At 43.3% G+C, this 22,251-nt stretch overlaps 1 protein-coding gene across 2 annotated transcripts in view; it reads right to left on the bottom strand.

Annotated features, from left to right (window-relative positions):
- LOC126267287 (juvenile hormone acid O-methyltransferase-like) overlaps positions 1-15,498 on the bottom strand; it is a 48,558-nt gene extending 33,060 nt beyond the window's left edge. For both annotated transcript variants that reach the window (XM_049972361.1, XM_049972360.1), the window contains exon 1: positions 15,251-15,498. The gene's annotated coding sequence lies outside the window, so the exon portion shown is untranslated. The remainder of the gene's footprint in view (positions 1-15,250) is intronic.
- Between the last annotated feature and the right edge of the window lie 6,753 nt (positions 15,499-22,251).

Consider the following 22,251-nt stretch of genomic DNA (forward strand, 5'->3'; position numbering starts at 1 on the left):
GCTGAAACCGGTCTGTACCCGACAACTCCTGTAGGAACTCCAGGCGAAAAGATCTGACCTTACGGCTTTTTTACCCCATTTGATCTGGCATTGTTGTCCTCCGTGTACCGATTTCAGAAGCAATTTTGCGTGTCGATTTCATACGAGATTGTTCAATCGAAGCAGACACTTCACGTGCTACTTCTTGGATCTTTCTCCTGCCACTCCGCGGCCTGCGTTGCCAAAAGCAAAAGCATGTCTTTCCCAATCCAGAAATGTTGCCTATCGCGATGGAGACTTATTAAATCTTTCGCGGAATGCTCCCATAATCAGTCTCATTGAGCAACCACACACTTGTCGCTAAGCACTCCTCAATAATATATCTATTACGGCTCACATCTGCCATGCCCTCAAATTAAAACTTGGCAGCGACTACGAAAACACGTAAATATGAATTTCAGTAATTGAGAAGTATCACAGCTACCAACCTTCATAACAACACTTGATACTAAATAGAGGTTACAAGGTGCAGGGACTTCTCGCCTACCATGTATATATAGGAAGTAACTACCAGAAAACATCGAAGATTAAAACGTTGCAATCAACAGGGATTGCGGAAACGCTGGTAGTGTGACACTCATCTCGTGCTATTCGCATGGGAAGAGGTAAGGTAACCTGGTGGGTTCCTTGTCTCAACAATTCGTAAAACTTCAGAAGAACACTGACGACTATAAACGTACGGCAGACATAACCAAATTTTTGTGCATATTTAAAAACTTAACAGGCAGCAGACAGTACTTAATTTCTGAAGGATATTCGTTTGTAGACAGATCGGTAATTTCAAGTGTGTCCCAGCTAAGTGTGAAAGGATTAACTCTGAAACTTCCTGGCAGAGTAAAACTCTGTAGGATACTACTAAGCTGCAATATGTGACTCTTTTGTAGCTGAAGCAGTCATCTACCAAGCTATATCAAGTTCTATCCAGGCAAAATACAAGGCGTGTTCTTTAAGTAAGTACCGTTTTGAAACTAAAAACAACACGTGCTAAAAAATCTAAATAATTTTATTTTTACATGAAAGCCTTTACCTTAATCTACTTTTCTACATAATTACCGTCAATATTGAGGCACCTGTCATACCGTTGTACCAGTTTTTGAATACGCTCCTCATAGAAGTCCGCCGCCTGACTTGTTAACCGCTGTATCAACACTGTTTTGACTTAGTCATGAAGACGGTGACCGCCTAGGTCTTTCTTCAAGTGCAGGAAGAGATGGTAGTCACTGGGCGCGAAGATGGGGGCTGTACGGAGAATGATCTAGAGTTTCCCATCGAAAAGATGTAATGAGATCTTTGGTCTGATTTGCCACATGCGGACGGGCATTGTCTTGCAGCAAAAACGATGCCCTTGCTCAACTTGCCACGTCTTTTTGTTCTGAATTGATCGGCGCAGATTGTGCAATGCCTTACAGTAAGCTGCTGCTTTGATTGTCCCATTACGAGGCAGAAATTCCACTAGCAATACTCATTTTCTGCCCCATAAAATTGTGCACATGATTTTCCGGACAGTAATTGTTTGCTTGAACTTCACTTTTGTGGATGAATCTGAATGCCGCCATTCCATGGACTGCTACTCTGATTCTGGTGTGACGTAGGCCACCCACGTTTCATCTTGAAGAAACACCTGGGCGGTCAGCGTCTTCAAGAAGATGACGAAGTCAAAAAAGTGGTGATGGAGTGGTTAACAAAAGTCAGGCGGCAGACTTACATGAGGAGCATATTCAAAAACTGATACAACGTTATGACAAGTGCCTCAATATTGACGGAAATTATGTAGAAAAGTACATTGAGATACAGGCTTTCATGTAAAAATAAAATTATTCAGATATCTTAGCACGTCTTGTTTTAAATTTCAACACGGTGCTTACTTAAAAACACGCCTCGTATTAGCATTCAAAGACCGACTAGTTGTATTAACATAGAGAAATGTGTAGAACCTTTGTGGTCAATTGCAACGTGGAACTCAATAAAGTGATAGTATCTATTGCCTTATTGTAGTAAGATTTAATAGTGACCACCCAGTCCTAGACAGCTGTATGTGCTTCAACAAGATTGCTCAATCTATGACCGAAGTCCAAGGGCATCACAGAGCCAGTACGAAGATAGCCCAGATTTCTTTGAATAACCAATCAAAATTCGTGGGAAATATCACATGACTCCCTCTCACGTCTGCCTACAGTGCGAGAGACGTAAAATCCACTCTTGTGTCTGACACATGCTTCACGGAAAGACGACTCTCTGACGGCTGTGTCTCTTGTTCTCCACACCTCTCCTACAGATCAGATGACTTGAGTTACCTGTTCCTGTCTCCCTCTTAATACACCTTTTCGTTTGCCTTCCTCTTTTGCAACTTGCATCTGCCCATTCCCCTGTTCAACGTTCGCCCTTTTTAATGTCTTAAATTTTTGCCACACAGCAGCCGACTCACCCATTTCTTTTACTAGTATTCCTGGTCCCAACAACCAGTGGCATCGCTGACATGAAATAAGACTGAACAATGACCCAGTTGAACACCTCGTATACTATAATTACATCCTTCCTGGAGGGCCTCAGTGAAAAATCTATATTGCAATAAAAACATACATTTTCTTTCAATGCCATTAAGTTTCTAAACGCCTCCGACATGTTCAAATCTTTCCATATCCTGCTCGCGTCGTCCATGTACAAATACAGCATGTGTTCCACACTATTTAGTGTGAGGTACAGCCACAGCCATAAGGAGACGATATGAATTGTGATCGCTTGGCTGCTCCTGTAAATAATTTATTTAATGGTCGATTTCATAGCCTATAAGCCATATGATCAAGACATATGTTAAATTAGAAAAAACGAGTTCGCTAGAATTGTGGTCGAATTATGGTCATAATCAGTAGTAAGAAATGGAGCAAATTAGTTACATGGTTAGGGGGGTGGGGTTGGGTTGGGTTATTTGGGGGAAGAGATCAAACAGCGAGGTCATCGGTCTCATTGTATTAGGGAAGGAGGGGGAAGGAGGGGGAAGGAGGTCGGCTGTATCCTTTCAAAGGAACCATCCCGGCATTTGCCTGGAGCTATTTAGAGAAATCACGGAAAACCTAAATCAGGATGGCCGGACGCGGGATTGTTACATGGTTAGGCATGACAAGGTTACAACATGGACATGTCAGAACAGTCCTTGTCTGTGAATAAATGATTCATCCAGCGGATCGTCATGTAAGCTGAAAACGTGTGTCCACGATTCCCGAAGAGCGCCTTTTTTTAAGAAAAAAGGCTGTAAAATCCGTCAACAAATATCCTTTCAACCTAATACGATGAAAGGCTAATGATGGGGCTGAGGCTAGAACATCCAGCTCAGAACTCAAAAATCTACCATGAATCCAGTACGAACGACGATAGGCTGCGTATAACCGATTAAGAGGGAACGACAGGGTGACAGACGAAAATATTGCTCAAATTCAGGATTTTTTTTCTCTCTAGTGGAATGTGTGCTGCAATTAATAAAGCATACATTGAAGTTTTCATTGGTATTTTTTATTGAAAAATATTAATATCTTCACTGTCACTGGAATTTTCCGGAGACAGCAACTGAAAGGAGGCATATCGACGGTTGTCGCTGTAACTCCTGTTGTGGTTACCTGAAACCTGAAATTAACATATAACCCTGATCCTTGCATATGCATTTTAGTTCACCGTAGGGTCCGAAAGAAAATTTTTTTGGCGAAATTATATACATTTGAAACAATGACGTCTTTTTGGTCGAGAAATACTAAATATCAATATCAACAAATTGATTGCGATGAACTGAAGAGAATTCAATTTCCTTCAAGGGAGACCAAATCTCATTAATATCTCAAAATGTTTCTAATGGCTCTGAGCACTATGCGACTGCCGGCCGCGGTGGTCTCGCGGTTCTAGGCGCGCAGCCCGGAACCCTGCGACTGCTACTCTCACAGGCTCGAATCCTGCCGCGGGCATGGATGTGTGTGATGTCCTTAGGTTAGTTAAGTTTAAGTAGTTCTAAGTTCTAGGGGATTGATGACCACAGCACACTGCAGTTGAGTCCCATAGTGCTCAGAGCCATTTGAACCACTATGCGACTTAACTTCTGAGGTCATCAGTCGCCTAGAACTTAGAACTAATTAAACTTAACTAATCTAGGAATATCACACACATCCATGCCCGAGGCAGGATTCGAACGTGCGACCATAGCGGTCGCTCGGTTCCAAACTGTAGCTCCTAGAACCGCATGGCCACTCCGGTTGGCCATTAATATCTAATGAAACTTGTAGCGTGGGCCACGACAACCATGTCGAAAAACATGGTTCCGAGAAAAACGCGTTTATATGTTGACAAGTATTTATTTTAAAAAAAGAGACAATGCTGGACACTTATGGGATATTTTTCGATACCTGGTCTATAACAACTATCGCCGCCGCTAGTCGATGACCGCATTCTGCTACTTTGACTTGATAAGCCCTCATTTTCGTCCTCGAAGCGTTTCATCGCCGATTTTGATTTGAAGGGCATGTGCTACGTGCGTTAATGCAGTATGGCTTCCACTAAATAGACATATTACCAAATTTGAAGCAATGTTGACAATTTCGCTTCGGCTGGATGTTATTTTTCGAGCGTATCTCCAAATGAGACTATTTAAACTTTCATTGACATTTTAAGTAAAATCGCCCAAACAACGCTACAGTAAATTAGGTTTACTCAAAACCTAAACATCTCACCGACGCAACGAAAGGAGCGTGAGCTCGGAGCAGTTTAACTCCGAGGCGTTCCGTGCACGCTCGGCTTCAAACACTCACAGAATCGTTACTTTTTTGAATTCGCGCATAATATCAACATACATTCGAATTCCGTAATATAAAGTTCCAAGTATTTTTTCGAGGGTCCCCCTGTCGTTTCCCCTTAGCCATTATATATAGTGGCACAATTCATCCAGTGCGTCTAAAAATTATTAAAATGTGGAAAGTATCGACAAGAACCAATTGAGTAATAAGAACTGTAGAAATACGATAATTTAACAGATGTAACCTGATTATGTGGCTTTTTTTGTGTCATTAGTCTCCTGACAGGTTTGATGCGGCAGGCCACGAATTCCTCACCTGTGCCAAACTCTTCATCCCAGGGTAGCGCTTGCAAGCTACGTCCTCAATTATTTACTGGATGCATTCCAATCTCTGTCTTCCTCTACTGTTTTTGCCCTTTGCATTTACCTTTAGTACCAAGGAAGTCATTCTCTCGTGTATTTAAAGATATCATATCACTCTGTCCCTTCTCCTTATCAGCGTTTTCTTCCACTTATTTCGTTCCTCTCCGCTTTTGCGCAGGACCTCTTCATTCCTTACATTGTAAGTCCACCGAATTTTTAATGTTAGTCTGTAGCATCACATCTCAAATGCTTAGATTCTCTTCTGTTCCAGTTTCCCTACAGCCCACGTTTCATTACACTACAATTCTGTGCTCCAAACTTATGTCCTCAGAAATTTCTTCCTCGAATTAAGGCCTATGTTTGATACTAAAAGACTTCTCTTGGCCACGAATTCCCTTTTTCCAATAACTAGCCTGCTTTTGATGTCCTCCTTGCTCCGTCCGTCATTGGTTATTTCACTGCCCAGGTAGCTGAGTTCCTTAACTTCATCTACTTCGTGACCATCAATCCTGATGTTAAGTTTCTAGTTGTTCTCATTTCTGCTGCTTCTCATTACTTTCGTTTTTCTTCGATTTTGTCTCAATCGATATTCTGTACTCCTCAGATTGTTAATTTCGTACAGCGTATGATGTAATTCTTCACTTTCACTCAGGATAGCAATGTCATCAGCGAATCTTGTCATTGATGTCCTTTCACCTTGAGTTTTAATACCACTTCTGAATCTTTCTTTCACTTCCATCATTGCTTCTTCGATGTATAGATTGAACAGTAAGGGGAAAAGACTACAGCCCTGTCTTAACACCCTTTTTAATCCGAGCACTTCGTTCTTGGTCGTCCACTCTTATTATTCCCTCTTGGCTATTGTACACATTGCATATTACGCGCTTCTCCCTATAGCTTACCTTCATATTCCTCCGAATTTCGGACATCTTGCACTACTTTACATTGTCGAAGGCTTTCTCCAGGTCTTCATTTTTTATTAGACTTGCTTCCATTATGAACCGCAACGTCAGAATTGCGTCTTGCGTCCGTTTACCTTTCCTGGAGCCAAACTGATAGACATCTAGCACATCCTCAAATTTCTTTTCCATTCTTCTGTGTACTGTTCTTGTCGGCAACTTGGATGGATGAGGTTAAGACGATTGTGCGATAATTCTTGCACTTTTCAGCTCTTGCACTCTTCGGAATTGTGTGGATGGTATTTTTCCGAAATTCTCATGATATGTCTCAACACTCATACATTCTACACACACCAATGTGAATAGTCGTTTTGTTGTCACTTCCCCCAATGATTTTAGAAATTCTGAGGGAATGTTATATGTCCCTTCAACCTTATTTGATCGTAAGTCCTCCAAAACTCTTTTAAATTCTGATTCTAATACTGGATCCCGTATCTACTCTAAATCGACTCCTGTTTCCTCTTCTGGCACGTCATTCAAATCTTCCCCCCGCATAGAGGCCTTCTATGTATTCTTTCCACATATCTGCTCTCTCCTCCGCATATAGCAGTGGAATTACCGTTACGCTCTTAATGTTACTACCCTTGCTTTTAATGTCAGCGAAGGTTGTTTTGACTTTGCTATGTACTGAGTCTGTTCTTCCAACAATCATTTCTTTTTTGATTTCTTCACATTTTTCATGCAGCCATTTCGTCTTAGCTTCCCGGCACTTACTATTTCATTTCGCAGCCACTTGTAATTCTGTATTACTGATTTTCCCGGAAAATTTTTGTACTTCCTCCTATGCATCGAAACAGATCGTTAAATAAATTATCTACAAGAACAGCCAAGCGGTTATTTTCAGAATATTGTATTCGTCATGAAATGTGAATCAGTAACAGGGCTGACGATTGATGAGTGGCAGTTTGCATGATTAATTCCAAATGAACAAAGAGTATCGGCGTGTGGAAATACAAAAGGTTTTGACAAAATCGTGGAAACGCCGCGAGAAGTGTGTGCTTGATCATGAACGCAGATTTTAGCCAAGCTTGTTGGTTGCGCTGCTGCATTTGACCAAGGACGGCACATGTACAACGTCCTCAATTCCCTGCAAGTGTCAGTCGTGGTGAGAATAGCGTTCTGTGTAGTTCTGAGTGCACTATGCCGGACCTATTTGAATTCGAACGTGGACAAACTGTTGGTGATCGTATGGTGAGTGCTTCCATAACCAAGGTAGCCGAAGTGTTTGGTATTTCGTGAGGTACCGTGTCGAAGATTTACACCACTTTCAGGAAAGCGGAAATCCGCTAAATCACAGCATGCACGAAAGTGTGTTGAGGGTTTGTGACAGACTGTTTTTGAAGAGGATTGTGACGAAAAATGAGAGGACAACAGCAAAAGTCATCGCAGAACTGAATGTCGCACTCGTGAATCCTGTCAGTGCCAAAACAACACGAAGGAAGCTTCTTCAATAGAGAATTTCGGGATGAGCTGAGATTCTAACACCACTCATCAGTGACGTAGGTGCTCGTAACAGAAAAACGTGGTTCCGAGGCCTGGGAAGCTGATCAGTGTAGCAGTGGAAGAAAGTCATTTGCTCTTGAGTCTTGCTTCACACTGTTTCAGACTGCTGGCCGCGTTTATATCCCAAGAGTAAACATGGCGGGGTTCGGTGATGATTAGGCAGCCATAGCGTGGTAATTTACTGGTGACATGGGTACTGGGAAAGTTCGTACTACTGCCAAGGATTATGCGACCATTTTGGTCGCTCAGGTTCATCTCTTTGTACGATATTTGTTCCCCTATAACGATGTGCTCGAAGACGACGGAGCCCTGTTCACATACGAATAACAGAAAGGCAGACATTACAAGCTCCTCTAGAAGAGAAAAACAAAAGCAACAACCAAAACCACACTTACATTTTTAGACTAATTAAGTCTTTCAGGGTGCAGTCTGTGAAATTTTTTTGTCCCTTAACAATGAAAATGAAAGTGAAGCAGTAACAGCTCGCTAAGACGAGAGTATGTCATCAATCTTCTACATTCCGTCCACGAATGATACGGGAAGAAATCATCCTTTCGTTGTCACTGGTAGATAACAGATTAAACATTTTTCTTGTATATTACACTCACTCCACATAGCAGTATTTCATTGTAGAACTGTCCGCTCCCGGTAGCTGAGTATGCCGGCACAGTAGCTCAGCGTGTTCGGTCAGAGGGTCAGCTGCTCTCAGTAATAAAAAAACTGAGTTAATCGATCAACAACGAACTTATACGGGTGTCTTACGACGTCCGCCCCGAGCAGATGAAGCGAACAAAATGAGATTATTAAAAAAAATTAAAAAGTGGTCAGCGCGACAGAATGTCAATCCTAAGGCTGGGTCGGGAGACTTTCTCCGCTCCGGGACTGGGTGTTGTGTTGTCCTAATCATCATTTCATCCCCATCGACGCGTAAGTCGCCGAAGTGGCGTCAAATCTAAAGACTTGCACCCGGCGAACGGTCTCCCCGACGGGAGGCCCTAGTCATACGAAATTTTTTTTTAATTGTAGAACTGCCACAAATATTGCACTCTAAGTATAGAAGCGAATTTTTTTTACCGAGTAGCTATTTGAAGAAAGAAATGTTCGTTAAAAAGCAGAGGAGAGGCAGCAATGAAAACATTATTGTTAAGATTTCAGAATGAGATTTTCACTCTGCAGCGGACTGTGCGCTGATATGAAACTTCCTAGCAGACTAAAACTGTGTGCCCGACCGAGACTCGAACTCGGCAAAGATCCCGAGTTCGAGTCTCTGTCGGGCACGCAGTTTTAATCTGCCAGGAAGTTTCATTATTGCTAAGAGTTACAAGTGACGTCGATCAGACATTTAGTCATATGAATAAAGTACCTGACTTTCCTTACATGACCACACATACATATGAATAACGAGTCACAATGTTAAACACTTGTGGTGTTTTAAGCGGATAAATTTGAACTGGGGACGGCGTCATTCCGTATATTACGTTAAAATTAAAAGTCATGTTATTTGCGAAACATTGAACAGTGTCGCTTACGAAGGCCGATCACAGAACAACGTTAGTATTCATCATGGAATTAAGCATTTTTGTCACAGCTGTTAGCAGTGCTTTTGGGTATACAGGGTTTTTCACAGTTTCTATGGCAGGGTTCGAAGGGTTGTAGAAGGGATTAACCTTCGAGCTGGTACGCCTGTATACAAAGTACGCCAACTGCACGTGACATTGTCCGGTACCGTTCCATTATTGTTTTACAAATGCGGGTCCGTAGCTATTCCTTCATTATTGCTTCAGCTAACTCAGTGATAGGTTGTGCCGTCATACGTGAAAGTGAGCAGCAGTAATACAAAATTAACAGCGAGCTACGTGAGGAACAAAATTTAAGATTCGTGCAGGGAAATGGCCCAGATCCCAAGCTAGCAGCGCAATCCCACAATGAGGCAGTTTTCTACGACATAATAAGCAATCGAATTAGACACTGGCTGGTATCTGATGCAGCTGCGCTATTTAATGCTTCGATTGGGTCACATATGCGGCAACAGAGTGAAACAATGAACGTTTATGTTATGGTTAAATGAAACAACGATTTAACTTGTATGGAGTAAGTTTATTTTATCATTATTTAAGTAAACTAAGATTGAACTGTGATTTTGCTCGGTTATGTTTACTCTGGTAACACAAAGGCAGCTATTCTTCACGGGTGTACTAAGTTCGCCACGCATCCGCGCGTGTTATAAAACGGCGCGCCTGCTCGAGGGTTAATACACGAAGCTCTGATAAGGAAACTTTAAAAATGGTTCAAATAGCTCTAAGCACTATGGGACTTAACATACGAGGTCATCAGTCCCCTAGATTTAGAACTGCTTAAACCTAACCTAAGGACACCACACATCCGGCCGGAGTGGCCGAGCGGTTCTAGGCGCTACAGTCTGGAACCGCGTGAACGCTACGGTCGCAGGTTCGAATCCTGCCTCGGGCATGGATGTGTGTGATGTCCTCAGAAGTTAAGTACCATAGTTTTTTTTTTTGCACACATTATGCCCGAGACAGGATTCGAACCTGCGACCGTAGCTGCCCCTTGGTTCCGGACTGAAGCGCCTAGAAGTGGGTCCCGTCGTGAGCCACTGTTATGACATCACGTACCATTTTCATCCGGCTAACCACGACTCCGAGAAATTAGTACGTTCGCAACCCGGAGGGTTGATTGCGGTGCTCCACAGGCGCGTCACACTGACTTTGAAGAGCACGCCCTTCGTCACGCGTAAGAGAATCCGACGGCGAGCAGCTACGCGAAACATTGTCATTGCCATGGACAAAGGTGAGTACACAGGTAAGAGATTATTGACCCCATTGTAGGGGTACCGCGAATAGAGATTTGAAAGTGGTCCTGTCTTCAAGCTTATTTTAGAACCAAACAGTACATTTGTCGACATGGCTTCTTTATCATAACTGTATCAACGTTCATCTTTGGAGTTTGCAGGCCATGTAATTTTTTTTCGTGTCAGCAGTTAAAATTATTTGATAGAGGTACCGCATTATTTGCAAAACACTTTTTGCTTGTTATGCAAATATATTTGAGCTCCTCTGTGCCGTGTTTGTGAGTAGTAACACCAAAAACACGTTTTAAAAAATCAAGGGATGTGTTAACTCGCTGATAAAATTCGTATTTACCTCGCCTGATTTGCTATCAGCGCAGGACACAGTAAACATGGTCCTGCAAAACCATATAATGTAAAAGCCAAGTAAGAACAAAAACGAAAAAGAAAATGTCTTTATGCCTCATTTCGTTAGACCAGTTGCAATCTAAAATATGCTCACATTTTCAATAAAAAATAAAAAAAATCAGTGATGATGGCACAGGGACACTGAAGCATGTTTGGGTAACACGAAAAGAACAGTGTTTTGTATAAAAGGCGTAACATATATATCCAATAAGTGTATCTACTAAGGCCTTTCAACAGCCTCTAGAGGCCTGTAACGGGAACTGCGGAACACCCTCTATACCCAACTGCAGTGTGGGAGTCGTTGATCTGAGAAGATAGTGCATTATGGAATTTTAAAATGCAAATCTCGTCCAAAGCGACCTTCATGGTGTAAATGATAGAAATATTTTTATGGAATTTCTTTACATGAGCCATCACACTACAGAACCTCATCACACACTCGAGGGTTAATCCCCTCTACAACCCTTCGAAGCCTGCCATAGAAACTGTGAAAAACCCTGTATACCCAAAGGCACTGCTAACAGCTGTGACAAATAATGCTTAATTCCATGATGAATACTAACGTAGTTCTGTGATCGGCCTTCGTAAGCGACACTGTTCAATGTTTCGCAAGTAACATGACTTTTAATTTTTAACGTAATATACGGAATGACGCCGTCCCCAGTTCAAATTTATCCGCTTAAAACACCACAAGTGTTTTACATCGTGACTCGTTATTCATATGTATGTGTAGTAAAGTAAGGAAAGTCAGGTACTTTATTCATATGACTAAATGTCTGATCGACGTCACTTGTAACTCTTAACAATAATGAAACTTCGTGGCAGATTAAAACTGTGTGCCCTTGAGACTCGAGTCTCGGTGGGGCACACAGTTTTAGTCTGCTAGGAAGTTTCATATCAGCGCACACTCCGCTGCAGAGTGAAAATCTCATTCTGGAATCTTAACAATAATGTTTTCATTGCTGCCTCTCCTCTGATTTTTGACGATCATTTCTTTCTTCAAATAGCTACTCGGTAAAAAAAATTCGCTTCTATACTTAGAGTGCAATATTTGTGGCAGTTCTACAATTTAAAAAAAATGTCGTGTGACGAGGGCCTCCCGTCGGGTACACCATTCGCCTGGTGCAAGTTTTTCGATTTGACGCCACTTCGGCGATTTGCGCGTCGATGGGGATGAAATGATGATGATTGAGACAACACAACACTCAGTCCCTGAGCGGAGAAAATCTTCGACCGAGCCGGGAATCGAACCCGGGCCCTTTGGTTGACAGTCTGTCGCACTGACCACTTTTTTTTTTGTAATCTCATTTTGTTCGTTATTGTTCGTTTCAATTGTTCGTGGCGGACGTCACCTGACGCCCATTGAAGTTCGTTTCTGATCCAGTCACTCAGTTTTTTTATTACAGAGGGCAGGTAACCCTCTGACCGAACACGCTTAGCTACCGTGCCGGCTGACCGGGGGCGGACATCACACACTTAAGAATATGTGACAATGGCTTTGTGCCACATACGCTGACGCTTAGAAACGAAAAACGCTAAAACATTCAGGGAAGAAAAAATATTAAGGTTTATAGTTCCAATGATTTGTTACTCATTAGAATCGAAGCTTAAGCGTGAAAGGCCTACAATGGGATGGAATAGGTAGTGTCCTTTTACGAGGAAACATTACAGTATTCACTTTAATCGATTTACGGAAACTACGGGAAACGTAATTCAGGATGGGCGGGCACGGATTTGAACCCCGTTTGTCTCCGATTGCGGGTTGTCTCCCCACTTGGATGCAAAAGTTTCAATTCACGCCAAAGAGCTAAAGAAATCTTTATCTTTGCATCATTTCTCGTAGATTTTTTCCTTCGATGGCACATTAATTTCTGTTATCTACTGTGAAATACCAGGAAAAGGTTGTCACGATATTTAAAACAAACGCTCAGGAACGCTGTGGCTGGGATTTTATTACCTAGAACTTAACGCCCGTCCCCATAACTCGTGTAACTGTTTCAGTTCTTCTCGTTGGGAGCTTATCACAGTCACTATGAGACACGTTCTCCCTCAAGCATTTTCTTTTCCCTACGCGTGTTTCCCGAGCTGAAGCAGTATTTCGTTGGAAAGGCTTTCGCAGAAGACTAAGGTTCTAAACCCTGTAACACTGTGGCTGAAACATCGTGTTGGATACTTTGATGGAAACGGAATAATGACTTAACATGGACACATAATTTTTTGATACTCGAGAGAATTATGGTACTAAATAGTTCTGATTTGTAAAATACATCAAGCTGTGCTTCAGAAATATTTCCGTGTACAACTTCGCTATTGGTGAAATGTGGACACACTCACCAACAAGGATACCACACAGAACACGACAAAATGTTTACATTTAGGTTTGTTTCGTCTCCTATTTTACATGGATCAAGTAAAACTATTTCCCTAAGATACAAGTATCACAATTAAGTCTGGCAAAGATTCATCGCCAAACGACTAATAATGATATTTACAATAGCTTTCTGTGAATTTACTATACTTTAAATAAAACACGGTTCAAGAAGCTCCGTGAAAGTCGAAACAATTTCGATAATGACAGGCTATGGAGTAAAGGTAATATGTTATGATGCTTTAAGTACCTGTAGGCTATTTGTATACTCACGTGAAGTTAACACGAAACGACATTACCGACAAGTAGGTTCACGAACTCTTGTTCTGCATTTTATTGGAGGTTTCTGTGGTCGAAATAAATTTCGTTTAACAGTTGTTTACTTAAATCTGTTAACGCAGAATGGTACAGTTCTCTAGTACAACTCTTCACTTCCGCATGAGTGCTGTACAAAAAAATGTTATAAAGGTGAAACGTGGACATCCTGAGGAAATTTGTTGAATCAGCTACGTCTCCTGTAAATATTTTCACAGGAAATGAACTTCAGGAATTTGTCATTAGGAATAATCGAGAACTTCAAATAATGTTTTTCCATTAGTTCGATGCTACGAATAAATAGTACTTCCATGGTTGGAAACCTTGTTCCCGCATCAGACCCAGCCAAATTACACGCAATCCTCTCCAGTATATTAAAGGTGCTAATATACATGAACAAGTTTTAAAAAAATTTAATCATTTATGATTTGTTTTACATTTCGAAGAATACGATACACAACCTCAGGTTTGATCAATGATGAGATCAAGTAGTTTGGCGACTATGCTGTCACAGTCTTGCCTATTTTAACTACGAAAGTCTGGGGAAGTCGGGCTAGTGTGGGAGGTGATGCTCTTTTTTTTTTACTGACTTCTCCAACACTATTGGAAAACGTAAGGCCACAGTAAGAAAATAGTTTTCTTCGGTGATCCCTTCTCTAGATGTGAAGGGAAATATTTAAACTGGCATTAATACCCACTTACTGTTGTGGACCAAAGATTCAACAGGGTGCAAATAAACACCATATCGAAATCCAGTACCGGTAGAAAATATAAAAATATCCTAGTAATTTTCGGGACATTCCATCGTTGACTTCGGCAACTTACAACAGACTGTCACAGGCCACTAGACCTCTGGCTACGCTGTATGCCAATGTGGCAACAACATATATTCCAAATAAATAATGTAGCAGCAAAATAAACATTATGAAACTTTTGTTCTATCTCTGGTTGCGCGTCTATGACGCTACTCCTCACTATTACGCCACAATTCTACCCGATGTACGTTATGAACAGGTTCAACCGAGCAATGTAGACTGAATAAAAAACATTGCAGGAATCATTCGCTGGCTTCGCCAACTCACCACTAAATAATGACCTTAGAACTTAACCCAGACCACGGGCTAGGGCACAGGTCAAGCCGTCAGACATCTTTCATTAAAAAATAAAATAAATGTGTGTGTGTGTGTGAGAGAGAGAGAGAGAGAGAGAGAGAGAGAGAGAGAGAGAGAGAGAGAGAGAGTGCGCACGCACGCACGCAATAAGGAATACTGGGGGTTATTTGACACCGTCGAGAACAAAATCATTAGAAAGAGAGGAAAAATTTTGGGATTCGATATAAGGGAACCAATGGGGTCCTAAGATTGCAGAACGAGGCAAGAATTTGAATCCAGCTCCTCCCGAATACGAGAGCCGTGACTCAATCACTGAACCATAATACTGTTTCAGTTAGTAAGTTTAAACGTAGATGCAGTTTTAATAGTAGTACTCAGCACGAACCCTCATTTAGCACAGGTTGACTCGATCGACATCGTAGCGAGAACATAGACAGCAAAATTATAGACGTTGACATAAGGAAAGGTAAACACAAATGGAAAGGAAAACGAAACACACTGCAACCAATACGAGAGAAAGGCGACCACAATTAGAGTTCCATTAATGGGAAATTGTATACGATGCTACGAAATCCTGACTCAAGTGTTCCACCACAGACCACCTACCTATGACTGCCCCGCTTGTTGAAACTCGAAGTTTAGCGTGATCGCACGGCTGCTGCCTCCTGCCCTTTAGCAGCCGTTCTGTAGCCGTCCGCGTGTCACGAGGTTAAGTGCCTTCCGCTGACTGCTAGCGGCCGCAGTGACTCGAGGGCCCATGTCAACAAGGATCGCGTCCGGGAATTTTCAACTGCGTCCCAGTGTCACCTCGCCTCCGCGCACGATACTGGCTCGACTCAGGATCTTAAACAATACGTGGAAAATGGCCGCCATCTCAGACGCAGGGAGTCACGACTAAACCAATAGACACAAATGAGTTATCGCTCGCTGGGCTGGAGGGACGCGGCCGTGACTCATGGGTGCAGCAGACAGCGCCGTTCGATTCTGTGTTATTACGCGGCACTTCTTTCGGTAGAACCTCGGCTGCATAGCTGCTTTAGTGTTCTGTAATGACACGGCCTAACATCCAAACTGATCTTACGAAATAAAGTATACGACAGATATCTTTCCCGTGTTCGAGCATAGGCTCTGCCTCTAAAGATTCTGTCGTCGACGAGACTTTAAACGCTGATCCCCGTTCCTCCTCTTGTTTCATTCGCCGTTGTTGTGCGAGAAGAATTACTTTTGATAATCCTCAGTATATTTTCTACAAAAAAGAAAAAAAAGGTTCAAATGGCTCTGAGCACTATGGGACTCAACTGCTGTGGTCATAAGTCCCCTAGAACTTAGAACTACTTAAACCTAACTAACCTAAGGACATCACACACATCCATGACCAAGGCAGGATTCGAACCTGCGACCGTAACGGTCGCGCGGTTCCAGACCGTAGCGCCCAGAACCGCTCGGCCACTCCGGCCGGCATATTTTCTACAAATTTATTTTGAAATCATACGTATTTCATTAGATAAGCGTAGCAGGGGTATGGATTCTTCTTCTCACATGACTTCGCACAATTTCAACAATACACCTCTCCGTGACGGGCAACGCATCTTTTGTAGTCTATGCCGCATCTACTACCATTCAACAAATATTCAATCGTGCGACGAAAAGCACAACACTCATTTGCCTAGTCTGTGTCTCCTATACCGGTCCTACATAGCAAGGAATCCATAACGATGAAACCATTCAAAAAAGGTTTTTGTAATATAATTTATCTGTATCAAACACTTTTACTTACGAAATTCCCATAGAATCAAGTTATGGCATCTTTCTTTCTACAAGTTACTGCGTGTCGATGTTTCGTTTTGAATGATTCCGAAGACATACTGTTAGTTACTTACAGTCATGACTTTCCAATGAATGATCGCCAATAGTGTAATTACTAATTGGTCCTACTGCATATTCCCATGTAGTAAGCTACATTTGTCTTCACCGCTGACCAAATGTCGGTCTCGGCATAAGTCGATCCTCTGAAAGTGTTCCTTCACTTCTCTAAAACTTTCTGACACTGCGTCTTACCCGTGTGTGACGCAGTGAGAGGGGAAAAGGAAAACATTACTTTCCTGCGGTTCTATTACGAGCACATTAGACACCTAAAAAAAGAGAGCTGTTATAAAAGTGGGAGGGGTGTCGGGCCGCAGTGTTGATTCCTTTATTGCGGACGAACTAGTGTAATCAGCACTTATCTTGAAACTGTTTGTTTAGAAAAAAGTTAGGAATGTTCAGTAAACAATCATTACAAAAATTTTAAATAAAATATTTTCAAGGAGGACAGATATCAATGCCCCCTAGTGGCAGGAAATGATTTGTTGGATGGCGTGGTAGACTCCTTACACTGACCAACCAGAACATTATGACCACCTACCTAGGTCCAGCTCTGGCACGAATAATAGCGGCGATGTTTCGTAGCACGGATGCAACAAGGTCTTGGCAGGTCGCTGGGGGGAGTTGGCACCACATATGCACACACGAGTTACACAATTCACGTAAATTCCAGGAAGGAAGACGAAGAGCTCTGACGCCAAGTTCAATTACATCCCAGATATGCTCTATCGGATTCAGACCTGGCGAGCTGGAGGGCCAGCACATCAATTGTGACTCGCCACTGCATTCCTCGAACCACTCCATCACACTCCGTCTTGTGATATGGCCCATTGTTTTGCTGAAAATGCCACTACCGCCGGGGAATATGATCGTCTTGAAGGGGTGTACATTGTCTGCAATCAGCGTACGATTCTTCTTGACCGCCATAGTGCCATGCACGAGTTCCTCTGGACCCGTGGATGCTGGCGGGAATGTTCCCCAGAGCATAATGGAGCCGCTGCCATCTTGTCTCTGCCCCACAGTACAGCTGTCAAGGAGCTGTTGCCCTTTCGAATTTTTGCATAAATGAAGAACACACCTTCTACTTCGAAAACACGAAAACACTGTGCCGAGCATCTGGCTTCTGGGAAAAATTTATCAAAGAATCCATAGAAATAAGGATTCACAACAATCTGGTCAACAGACATGAGGGATACAAACTTAGCGCAGCATGGAACCCTGCGATAGCGGCAATCCGTCGCTCGTCAACTTCCTTCGCCACGGACGCTGACAGAAGGCTTACGCCGCCGGGGCGACCGCCATCCCCACCACCGCGCGCACGCCGCTGGTCCACTGCAGGGTCTAGTGGAAGGGGGTGACCGCGCATATAAATAGCCCGCCCTCCGCGAATCTCGACACTTCGCCAGAAGATGGGTAGTATGACACTTCCCGAAACGTTGTGAGATATCAACGCTACCACCCGGCTGGAGACCCGAGAAACCTTCAACAAAATCATCAGTATTGTCTGCATCATCCTTTACCAAATGATTCTCCCCTTATCAGACATTTGAAGAATTCAAATAATTGTAGATGTCAACAATAGAAGGTTTTGTCTACTCTCTATTTAGACTTAACTCAGATTTATTACCTATTGGCCGCCTTCAGTTCAGCCAGCATTCACCGTTGTTCATCAGAAAGCAAGTACATGGTATCGTCTTTGTGGCTGACGTAATTACGTTCCAATATATGTTTTCCTAGCTCATAGTAGTGCAATGGTATATTACACCCTTTGTTTGGCTCTTAAGCAACACGAAAAGTAAAGCGATTCCTATTCGGCACTGAACGAGTGGTTCTTCAGTTTTTGTTTTTTTTTTTTTTCGTTTTTGGACAAACGCGTAGACGCCATAGTACTCATAAAGAAGAACGTAAATCTACTGTAACGCAAGTTTCTGAGCAAACTCCTTGGCGCCTGATAAACCGACTCTGGATCAGGTGGTCGAGCAGCTGCTGGTGAATAGCCTCCCATTCTTGCACCAGTACCTGTTGGAGTTCCTGAAGCGTCGTAAGGGTTTGAAGACGTGCAGTGATACGTCGACTGAGAGCGTCCCAGACACGCTCGATGTAGTTTACGTCTGGAGTACAGGCAGGCCGCTCCATTCGCCTGATATCTTCTGTTTCAAGGTACTCCTCCACGATGGCAGCTCGGTTTGGCTGTGCGTTATCTTCCATCAGGAGGAAGGTGGGACCCACTGCGCCCCTGGAAAGGCGGACATACTGGTGTAAAATGATGTCCCGATACACCAGATCTGTTACAGTTCCTTTGTCAAAGACATACTGGGGCGTACGTACTCCAATCATAATCCCACCTAATCTTACCATGACCTCCATACATGTCCCTTTCAAGTACATTAAGGGGTTGGTATCTGGTTCCTGCTTCACACCAGATGAAAACCCGGCGAGAATCACTGTTCAGACTATACCTAGACTCGTCTGTGGACATAATCTGGGACCACTGTCCCAATGACCATGTACTGTGTTCTTGACACCAGGCTTTACGGGCTTTCTTGTGACCAGGGGTCAATGGAATGCACCTTGCAGGTCTCTGGGCGAATAAACCATGTCTGTTCAGTTGTCTGTAGACTGTGCGTCTGGAGATAACTGTTGTAGTGACTGTGGTAAGATCCCAAGCAAGGCTACCTGCAGTACTCTGTGGCCATCTACGGGCACTGATGGTGAGATATCAGTCTTCAGCCTTAGCGGCGTCCGGCTGGAGCCTTCATTTTTCTCTCCCCCCTCGCCTCGGAGCCCAACCAGCCGCCGCTCTCGGAGCTCTAGCCACAAGCGAGGCCAGGGCGGTCACGCTCGCGGAGCCCTGTTTGGCCAGGCGTGTTCTGGAAGAAGAGAAGATCGGTGGTAGGTCAGTCTGCGTTGCACGACTCTTCGAATGCGAATGAGGTCGCTGTCCCAGTGAGTTCTGCAACCGCTAATATCCTTTCCAATAGGAAGAAGCGGCGGGAATGTTGCAGCAGTCGCATGCCAATCCAGATGAGTGCTTCAGGTGCCTGACCACAAGAGATGAGCGCTCCTTGTATCGCTATGACTGCGAAACGAACAAGCAAAACAAAGAGTGGAAATATGTGACTTCCAAGCCGCCGTAAAAGCAAATATGTATCCAAGATAATACTGAGCGTTATATTGGGATTGCCACCGTGTGATGCCAACAGATCATGCTTGAAAGTGGATAACCATCATCGGACCACACTACAGAAATGTCCCGAAGACGCTGGGAAAGGATGACAAGATGAAGCGTCATGGGCTGTTTTCACTCCACGACAATACCCCAGACACAGTGATAAAATGTTCAAATGTGTGTGAAGTCTTATGGGATTTAACTGCTAAGGTCATCAGTCCCTAAGCTTACAGCCGGCCGCAGTGGTCTCGCGGTTCTAGGCGCGCAGTCCGGAACCGTCCGACTGCTACGGTCGCAGGTTCGAATCCTGCCTCGGGCATGGATGTGTGTGATGTCCTTAGGTTAGTTAGGTTTAAGTAGTTCTAAGTTCTAGGGGACTGATGACCACAGCAGTTGAGTCCCATAGTGCTCAGAGCCATTTGAACCATTTTTTGAACCCTAAGCTTACACATTACTTAACCTAAATTATCCTAAGGACAAACACACACACCCATGCCCGAGGGAGGACTCGAATCTCCGCCGGGACCAGCCGCACAGTCCATCACAGTGATATTTAACACACGTAGCTTCTTTGGCTATCAAATAATTTAGCCTGTTTAGCTGGGTGGTTACGTGCTCGCCTCCCATGCAAGCGGGCCCGGGTTCGGTTCCCGGCCGGGCTGGAGATTTTCTCCGCTCGGGGATTGGGTTTTCTGTTGTCCTCATCATCATTTTACACACATAACCGGCGCGAGTCGCTCAATGTGGCGTCGACTCAAATAAGACTTGCACTTGGTGGCCGAACTTCCCTGGCTAGGGCCTCCCTGCCACCCATGCCATACGCTCATTTCCATTTTTTTTCCACCGCCCTTACCTGACATGGCACCTAGTATCTCCTTTCTCCCTTCTCGGTTGAAGAAATATGCCAGGTGATTACAGAACGGCGATGAAATACTTCTCGTTGTGAAACGTTTCCTTGCGCCCAAGATGCAGCCATCTACAATGCCTCCTTCAGGTCAATTATCATTGCCAAATGAGTCAAGTAAAACTTAAGTGAATGTGTAGAGAATGACCAGTCTACATCTACAGCTACATCTGCATCTACATGCATGCTCCGCGAGACACAGCACGGTACCACACTAGCCATTTCCTTTTCTGTTTCACTCGCGAAAAGGGGGAGGGAAAATCGACTGTCTACGAGCTTCGGTACTAGCCCTAACCTCTCTAACCTTATTTTCATAGTACTCAGCGAAATATTCGTCGATGGCAGTAGAATTGTTCTGCAGTATGCTTCCAGTCCCGTTTCTCTAAATTTTCTCAAGAGTGACCCTCGAAACTACGTCACCTTCCATCCAGTGGTTCACATTTCAGTTCCCGAAACATCTCCGTAATACCTGCATGTTCTCCGAACCTACCGGTAACAAATGTACAAGCCCGCCTTGTAGTTGCTTCGACGTCTTCCTTCAATTCGGCCTGGCGCGGATCCAAAGCACTCGAGCAGTATTCAGAAATGGATCCCACGAGTGTCCTATTTGCGATCTCCTTTACAGAGGAACCTCACTTTCCCAAAATTCTCCAAATAAACCGAAGTCGTCTGTTCACTTTGCCTACTACAATCCTTACACGCTCATTCCAGTCTACACTGCTTTGCAAAGTTACGCATAGATATTTAATCCACGCGACTGTGTCAAGCAACCCACTACTAATGCTGTATTCGAACATTAGAGTTTTTTTTCCTACTCATCTGCATAACCTTACATGTTTCTACTTTTAGAGCTGGCTGCCATCCACCATACCAACAAAAAATTTTGTTTCAGTCATTTTGCATCCTCTTACAGTCAATCAAAACCGACACCTTTCCCCACACCACAGCATCACCAGCAAAACAGCCACAGGCTGCTGCTTAACCTGTCCGCCAGATAACTTACGTATATAGAGAATAACAGCGGTCTTATCACACTTCCCTGGAACACTCCTGACGACACCATTGTCTCCGCTGAACACTCACTTTCGAGGACAACGTACTGTGTTCTGTTACTTAACAAGTCTTTGAGTCATTCACATATCTGGGAAGCTCTTCCATATGCTCGTACCTTCGAATAGTCGGCAGTGTAACACAGTGTCATATGCTTTACGGGAATATGGAACCTGCCTGCTGCTCTTCATCTATAGTCAGCCGCATACCATATAAGAAAAGCTCAGTTTCGAACGGGCGATTCTTTTTATAACCTTGTTTATTTGTGGACAGGGCATTTCTCTCTCAAGGAAATTTGTTATATTTGAACTGAGAATATGCTGACGGATTCTGCAGTAAAACCATTCAATCATTAAGCCTTATGGTCCCACCTTAATTTTTTTGAGGTGATAATTAGAGCTTTATCACTAATACGAAATCCTCCTTTTCTTTGCCATATTGTGACTCCTTGGTCATTGCTGATGAAATGATATCACGTTGAAATGATAAAAGATGTGGTGGCAATATTATGGTGGCAGCCACACTTGAACATTTATCTCGCTCCTTTGATTTGCAATAGAAAACAAACGGAGAAAAAGAAAGAGTGACAAAGTCAGAGGTGGATGTTAAGTATTGCCGCTG

The sequence above is a fragment of the Schistocerca gregaria genome, chromosome 4, assembly GCF_023897955.1.
Source record: "Schistocerca gregaria isolate iqSchGreg1 chromosome 4, iqSchGreg1.2, whole genome shotgun sequence".
Lineage (NCBI taxonomy): Eukaryota > Metazoa > Arthropoda > Insecta > Orthoptera > Acrididae > Schistocerca > Schistocerca gregaria.